This window comes from Macrobrachium rosenbergii, chromosome 1 (assembly GCF_040412425.1).
Source record: "Macrobrachium rosenbergii isolate ZJJX-2024 chromosome 1, ASM4041242v1, whole genome shotgun sequence".
In the NCBI taxonomy this organism is placed as follows: Eukaryota; Metazoa; Arthropoda; class Malacostraca; order Decapoda; family Palaemonidae; genus Macrobrachium; species Macrobrachium rosenbergii.
Window position 1 is genome coordinate 17,024,103 of NC_089741.1, and position 7,496 is coordinate 17,031,598.

The 7,496-nt window shown below is 36.8% G+C and overlaps 1 protein-coding gene across 1 annotated transcript in view; it reads left to right on the forward strand.

Moving 5' to 3' along the window:
* The first annotated feature begins 5,551 nt into the window (after positions 1–5,551).
* The window catches only part of LOC136834025 (arylsulfatase H-like), a 69,258-nt gene continuing 67,313 nt past the window's right edge, over positions 5,552–7,496 (forward strand). Inside the window, exon 1 of the mRNA XM_067096618.1 lies at positions 5,552–5,616. The gene's annotated coding sequence lies outside the window, so the exon portion shown is untranslated. The remainder of the gene's footprint in view (positions 5,617–7,496) is intronic.

Below are 7,496 nucleotides of genomic sequence, written 5' to 3' on the forward strand. Positions count from 1 at the left end.
ATGTTCGGAATGATCTGAATTATAAATTAAGTCCGAAGTTCCACGGACCTTTTGAGATTGTAGAGATCAAAAGAGGGAATAGATTTGTAGTTAAAGATGTAAACACTGGAGTGACGAAATTGACCCATATTTCGAAGTTAAAGAAAGTTGGGATGTAATGGAACGTTTGTATATAGTTAGAGGGATAAATGGGTTGATATTTGTATATATATGATATTTATTTTTTATTTTTTTTTGTCTCTTGTTCATTTTGGATGTTGAAGTTCTTAATCATTTGTTTTCGAATGATTTTGGGAATTGAGACATGGGCTAATTTCATACGAGATTTGACCTGTGTGTTAGTGTGTTAGTGTGTTATTGTGTTATGATGTGTTTCATCATCTGACGCAACATCTTTGTTGTTTAGGATTTTTTGGGGGGAGGTACTTAGTATATCGGACCGAACAAGTCTGATCTTTTTTTTCGAGTTGGGAGATCGTGTTTGAGTATTTGGATTTTTTTTTCCTCAGTTCCTTTTTTTTTTTTTAAATAAAGGGAGCTGTGTTGTGAGTGATTGTAGTTGTTATGATCATGGGAGCGATTGCCATTACGTCAATTGCTATTTTGTTGAGAGTTAGTCAGGTGTTGCGAAATATTTGCTAACCGGAGTAGAACTTTCATGTCTTTTACGAGATATGAGACCTTTTAGTGTTGGATAAGATTCTCGAGTATTTTTTTTTTTTTTGTTGGATAGTTTTTTTGTGAGTGAGTTCCGTAGAGTTGTTGTGTTTAATAGTGAGTTGATTGTGGATATTCTGAGATACACACTTGGAATTAGTTCACATTGAGAGTGTTTGATTTTTGCATTAGTAGTTTTGTTTGGTTCAGTAACATGAAACCTTTTTGTTGTTAGACCTTTTTCGAGTGCTTTTGAGAGACTCAGTAGTGACATGGGATAGATTAGAGACCATGTTCATTTTGGGAGATCAATATCAAGGTTCGGGAGTTGATTGTAAGACAAGTTGTGCTTTAGTTAGAGAGAAGTGTGTGTGTGACAGTAGTGTTTTCCAGTTGCGAGTTGTGTCTGTGGGTGGGTGTGAATTATCATTAGTTCATGGACAGACTCCGACAGAATGCGACTTTAGACAGTTCCTGCGAGATTACCACATCGAGTCCACCAGTACTCTAACTGCCGCGTTCTGCAAAGAGTGCAGTTACAATGATGTGCCAGAGCAACAAGTCGACATCATTCGTTCTTCAAGGATCCAAACTGTTTGATTCATCCTGCAGAATCCTGTCTACGGACTTTCTCGTACTTAGCCGTGCTGTATTCAACAGTTCCGAGAAGATAATTATGCGTCATACGCATAACGAGCATTTGGTAGTGGCGGTACCTACAACCAAGGTGCCAATGACGGTTCCACCGTTGGAAGACATTGACGATTCGGTGATGTTCCAGTATCAGGAATATATTATGCCGACAATTTTAATTGTCTTAATAGCTATTCTACTGATAATTCTTGTTGTGGGAGTAGTAAAGCTTATTCGTGTTTGTAAGATTACATGTAAAGGCTCTAAGAACACAACACCAGTGACTTTGGAAGTGCGTCATGAGAGCAGTCCTTAAAGCTGCAGTGCAGTAGACATTGCTAATTGAGCATAAGCTCTATCTGTTATGTTTTATACATATGCTTTTGTTTTAGTTTGCCGTGAAGGAGAGCGAGACGCTCTTATGTGGTGGCCGAGCTCTATTTCAGAAAATATGGCTGCTACAATTTTAAAGGACACATATATGCATTTCATAGCTTCAATGCTTTAAGATGTGATGAAAGAATTTTTGGAGCGAGATGGTACTGACAGAGCCGTCAGTCGTAAAATCTTTGTGTTCAGCAAATAGTTTGATTCCTCAGCTATCTGCGTGAGAACCTCAGCAATATTGGCAGTCAGGTGATCTCCGAAGTGTTATGTATATTCGTGAGTACGTGCGTTAATTTGATCTAGATTATGCCAAAATCTGCCCTAAAAGTGAGTTTGATCGTTCATTAACGTGATAGAACTGCAGTTGTCTAGACGTAGCTTTGGAGAGGATCCAGGCTTTGAAATCGGCAGATAAGGTAGAGTTTGAAATCTCTGTTTTTATGGGAGGAAATTGAACTTGTGATTTTTACTATGATTTTCTAATCATTGTGAACTTTTGAACTGGTGTGGGAGATTTAATATGAATATTCATACCTCTTTCATATTATTATTTTGTTGTGTTACGTTTGCCATATCTTGGCTATGCATTTTACACTTTCCGTTATTGTGTTTTGCATTTCATATATTTTGGGAGTTTTCTATCATGTTTAATTCTTCCAACAGATGTCTGTGGACAGTGTGGACTGGTTCGAATAACATGTGGTAGACTGTTTTTTTGACATGACTTTAGTTATTGATTTGGGGAGTATGTGTGAGTTTGGATATTTTCAGGCTATTAGCCATAGTGAGACTTCTTTAATCAGAAGTGTTTTGCAATTTAGAGTTTAGTTATCTGACTCGATATTTCATTTATTATTGTCACGTTAAGTGATGGTTTTGCGGGAACTGCTGGTTCCCCGCTCGTTCCCTTTTGTGGATTGCTGCCTCCTTACCTTCAAGTTTTTTTTTGTTTTGATGTTCTCGTCGGTGAGCTGCCGTTTTTCTTTCGCCAGTCGGGTCTGGTAGGGCAGCGAGAGTAGCGGCAGTGGCAGCAGCAGCAGGCAGTTTTTTGGAGTCGACGTTGGTCGAGTTTTTGAGCAGCAAATTGGAGCACGCCTACGAAGTGGAGCACGTCGTAGAGGTGGAGTGTGACCATGAGTAGTCGTGTGACCACGAGCTGCTCATCTTTGATGACAGCGTGAGGCTGTCCTGACGTCTCCATCGGGGTATTCTGGTTGGTGGGTTTTTGTCCCTGTTGTGCAGCCGAGGGCTGTCTTGGTGCCCCGATGGAGGACGTATGTTTGGTATTTTTTTTTCTGCCTGCTGTTGTTTATTTTTGCCTTTTTTTTTTGTTTTAAGCTACTTTCTGGATTATGAAGTTAATCGTTTATTTAACTTTATTTTGTTTAGTGCTGCCTCTTTTTTTTTTATGCTTATGGTTTAACTTTTTACCAGACCTGTCTCACTTGTAAATATTTTTAAAAATAAATTAATATTAAGCTCATTTTATTGTTTTTGTTGTTTTCCCCTCCTTTGTTTGTTGCATCTGCCGTCAGTCATGACAGCCCCGTCCTGAGTATGTTAAAGAACCTGCATAACTTGGCCCACTCGGGTCGTTACAATGGCGACTGTGACAGGGCGGCTCTGTTTTGGCTGGCGGGGTTGTTACGGCATTGAGGGGATCATGATAGTAAAAAAAAAAAAAAAAAAATAATTTTTTTTTTTTTTTTTCTTTTAGGTGGGGAGGTGTCACGTTAAGTGATGGTTTTTATAGGAACTGCTGGTTCCCCGCTAGTTCCCTTTGTGGATTGTTGCCTCCTTACCTTCAAGTTTTTTTGTTTTGATGTTCTCGTCGGTGAGCTGCCGTTTTTCTTTCGCCAGTCGGGTCTGGTAGGGCAGCGAGTAGCGGCAGTGGCAGCAGCAGCAGGCAGTTTTTGGAGTCGACGTTGGTCGAGTTTTTGAGCAGCAAATTGGAGCACGCCTACGAAGTGGAGCACGTCGTAGAGGTGGAGTGTGACCATGAGTAGTCGTGTGACCACGAGCTGCTCATCTTTGATGACAGCGTGAGGCTGTCCTGACGTCTCCATCGGGGGTATTCTGGTTGGTGGGTTTTGTCCCTGTTGTGCAGCCGAGGGCTGTCTTGGTGCCCCGATGGAGGACGTATGTTTGGTATTTTTTTTTTCTGCCTGCTGTTGTTTATTTTTGCCTTTTTTTTTTTGTTTTAAGCTACTTTCTGGATTATGAAGTTAATCGTTTATTTAACTTTATTTTGTTTAGTGCTGCCTCTTTTTTTTTTATGCTTATGGTTTAACTTTTTACCAGACCTGTCTCACTTGTAAATATTTTTAAAAATAAATTAATATTAAGCTCATTTTATTGTTTTTGTTGTTTTCTCCTCCTTTGTTTGTTACATCTGCCGTCAGTCATGACAGCCCCGTCCTGAGTATGTTAAAGAACCTGCTTAACGGCCCACTCGGGTCTTTACAATTATGCATTTTAATCTTTGCTTTGTTTTATTCATTTCTTGTTGGGTTATTTGAATAATAAACCTATTTTTGTAGAAACTATTGCGTTTCTTTAAGTGGTCCATTTAATTGATTTGGTGAGAATGAGTGCGATTCGGGTGGGTGAACTTCGGAAAACGATGAGAGAGAGAGAGAGAGAGGCGATACACGGAGAGAGAGAGAGAGAGAGGCGATACACGGTGAGAGAGAGAGAGAGAGAGAGAGAGAGAGGGGAGAAAAATGGATGTAAGTGTTATCGTGAGCGAACCTTCATACGCCGTTTCCTGAATAAAGATTGTTGGAGCACGTTACGTACACTTTCAAAAAAGTGTTAATTCTGTCCTTGTTACACATGTATATAAATATATATATATATATATATATATATATATATATATATATATATATATATATATATATATATATATATATATATATATATATATATATATATATATATACATACATACCTACATGCATATGTAAATATGTACAGTACGTATATGCATGTATATGTATATATAAGAAAAAGGAAACTGGGAACTCGCTACAGGAAACTGGCAACCCATTAAGGGACGCGTGACGTAGTGTGCAGATCGCAAGATCCTTGATAAGGAATCTGGAAAAACTAGATGCCAAAGTAGCTCCGGGACTCTTGCAGAGAAGTGTGCTACTAGAAACAGCATGCGGTGACAAAAGTGATGGAGTCCTAAGGAGGCAGGATGTAATCCAGAACCCCACACTATAACAACCACCCAGTCGAATAGGATGACTGTGATAGAGAAATAATAATAATAATAATAATAATAATAATAATAATAATAATAATAATAATAATAATAATAACTGTTTACACTGTGCAAACAGGCACTTGGTAATTCTAAGGAAGAGCTGCACTCGGAGATATTGCTTATTAATGAAATATTCTGACTGGACAATATAGAAAAGGTGCATATGATGCAGGTGAAGCAACTTGAGAAATTTAACATCCTTGTTTATGTGTATACGTTAATCCCAGAGATGCTTGTACTAAACATGCCGTCCCGCGGAACTTTCTCCGTAAAAACATAAAAAGACGGCAAATTTCCCACATTATTTCGGTGAATTTTTCAGGTTATCTCATTTGCCTCACATCAGAGAAACCCCTTTCTATTTAGTTCAGTCGAAAACTCCATTAATAAGCAGGATCTCCATGCGGAGCTCTTCCTATGAATTGCCAGGCATTGTTTATCTTTTCAGATTTAAACTGACAGACGAGAAATAAATTAATTGCAAATTTCACTCCAGTATTATAATATCTGAAAGATTGCTGGGCCAATCAGTTTATCTTGGTGCCGAGCCAGTCCTTTCTCTGCCGAAATGTCGTACATTTCTGACCGACTTAATCTATTACAGTAACCTCGAGTCGCTCGAACCGAAAGGTACACTCTTTTCTTGTTGTCTCTTACGGAAACAGGTAAGCTGTCTCTTCTGCTTTTGCACGTGTGAAAGTAAACAGGATTAATAGAAAAGTGTTTAGATAACGACAGAAGTATGTTCAAGCAGTGGAAGACTGTACTGGTGCAGTTTGAGTGTTAAATGTTTAAGAAGGCGTGAGCACCTTGCTGTTTTTCAGAATTTAGTAAATCATGCGCTTTTCATTCACTTTCATTACACTTGACTAGGAATTACTGACTGATGGATGCATAGTTCTGTGCTGCATGAGAATTAACTGATAATTTACACGTAAGCAGAGTTCAATGACTTAAGCATAAGTAGGTTAGATCTCGTGTTCAGCCCAACTGTGTTCGACCTTGAAATTCGGTTGCAGCTGCCAAACGTACAAATTTGCTTTAAAAGCACGTAATGAAAAATCTTGCAAGTACCAGTGACTCATCATGACAAAGCTTAACATTTGGAAATACGTAACTGTCTTTTAAAAAGTGTCAATGGATGTCGCTCGTTCCATTATTGTTTGCCAAAGGACGATTATCTTTCAATGTTGCTCGACGATAAGAAAAAAAATCTAAACTAGACTGGATTTTCGAAAAGCAGCCTCATTTTGGCAGCGGTTCCGGTTGTCCTAATTAAAAAATAAACAAATGACTTATACAACTACATCTTTTAGCATTAGTTATTATATATATACATATATGCATTTATATATATATATATATATATATATATATATATATATATATATATATATATATATATATATATATATATATATATATATATATATATATATATATATATATACACTAATTCTTAAAGATGCAGTTGCATAAGTCGGCATTATTTTTTTTTAATTAAGACAATAGAAACCCCTGCCAAAATGAGGCTGCTTTTCTAAAATACGGTCTAATTTAGATTTTTCTCTTTTCTTATCTTTATTTCTTATCTTTAAGAATTAGTAGCTATATATATATATATATATATATATATATATATATATATATATATATATATATATATATATATACTAATTCGTAAAGATATAGTAGTATAAGTAATTTTTTTACTCAAGACAATAGGAACATCAGCCAAAACGAGGCTGTTTTCGAAAATACGGTCTAATTTAGATTTTTTTTTCCTTCTCATCGGCGAGCAACAACAAGCATTATCTGCAATACTAGGAAATTGGAGTCCATACCAGTATCATGAAAGATAATCGTCCTTTGGCAAACAGTAATGGAATGAGCGACATCCACTGACACTATTTATAAAAGACAGTAACGTATTTCCGAATGTGTAGCTTTGTCATGATGAGTCGCTGGCTCTTGCAAGATTTTTCATATATATACATACATACATATATATTATATATATATATGTATGTATGTATGTATGTATGTATTTATGTATGTATATATACATATAAACACACCCATACATATACATATATATACACATACACAAACACCACACACACACACACATGTATATATGGCTGCGTGCGACAAACGCACTACATGGTTAGCATGGCAGAGGTGGGTTGATATCGATTCTAAGTACAAACACCTGAGATCGACGGGGATTTGTAGGTGAGAGTCCGTGCCAACTTCCACCTCACTTGTTGGCCGTGTGGTTAAAATTCGCGTCACAGTAGTCCTGAGTTCTTGTCTTCCGTGGTTCGACCCCACGAGACGACGAAATTATTATCAACAAAAAAATTCCCCTTCGGGTAACATATATGAAAATGTATTATTCCCGAGGTAAAGTGAATTGGATATTAAAGGACGTTTGTAGCTTAATGCTTGTATATGAATCACGGTGATGTGACAAAAATTCATTTATATATATATATATATATATATATATATATATATATATATATATATATATATATATATA